Raw genomic sequence first — 989 nt, 5'->3', positions numbered from 1 at the left:
GCCTTTCAACTGATCGAATCACGCCCATCCAGATTATATAGGATAATCTCCCTTACTTAAAGTGAACTAATTATGGACTTTAATTACGTCCACAAAATACCTTCATAGCAACACGTAGATTAGTGTTTGAATAACCAGATACTGTAGCCTGTAGCCAAATCCACACATAAAGTTGACCATGAAATAAACTTTGGATGCAAAATACCAGTTTAAAAATTAGTCTATGGCCATACCACCCTGAACGTGGTTGATCTCGTCTGATCTCGGAAGCTAAGCAGGGTCAGGCCAGGTTAGTACTTGGATGGGAGACCACCTAGGAATACTAGGTGCTGTAGGGGTTAAAAAAAAAATTAACTATTAAAAAAAAAACTTGGTACTTTTGGGGTTGAAGATGATAATTAAATATTTCATTCAGTGAGCTTCTTGTTAGCTATGGAAATTTTTTATTAGAAATTATTTATTAGAGCAGCAAACATTTACTGTGCACAGGGCTGGGCAATGGAGATACAAGCTGAAGCAGAATACCACCTTAGAGGCTTTGCAGGGGATTTAGGTAGACAAATAAGTAAACAAATCATTATAGGCCTAGAGTTCAGTGGATTGGAGAATAGAATGTGAGAGAGATGTGGTTTGGTGCCAGAGTGTGAAGTGCCCTGAGTGCCAAGTTTGAGGGTCCAGCTTTATTCTGAATGGGGGAGGGAAGAAGAGGGGAGGTCCTCTGCTGAGGAGGGAGGGCCACATTCATATCATTTAGGAAGATGAATCTGGCAAGGAAGGAGAACTGAAGGAAGGAGAGAGTGTTAACGGCAGGAGTCTAAACTAGAGACTGTATTAACACTAGGAGAGTGTTTCATTTGAGTGAGGGAGGGGGAAAATTTGAAGGTGACTTTGAAGTTTATTGCTTGAAAGATGAGGACTGTGACAAGACTAGTGATAGAAGAGGGTGGGACCAGAGGAGGAGTGGATATTTAGTGCTGGGGCAGGTAAAA

At 41.2% G+C, this 989-nt stretch overlaps 1 pseudogene; it reads left to right on the top strand.

The window, feature by feature from the left end:
- The first annotated feature begins 219 nt into the window (after positions 1-219).
- On the top strand, positions 220-338 carry LOC111739288 (annotated as a pseudogene).
- Positions 339-989: the final 651 nt, after the last annotated feature.

This window comes from Pteropus vampyrus, unplaced genomic scaffold, assembly GCF_000151845.1.
Source record: "Pteropus vampyrus isolate Shadow unplaced genomic scaffold, Pvam_2.0 Scaffold2, whole genome shotgun sequence".
NCBI lineage: Eukaryota > Metazoa > Chordata > Mammalia > Chiroptera > Pteropodidae > Pteropus > Pteropus vampyrus.
Note: the sequence above shows the minus strand (reverse complement) of the source record. Positions and strands in the feature narration are given on the sequence as shown.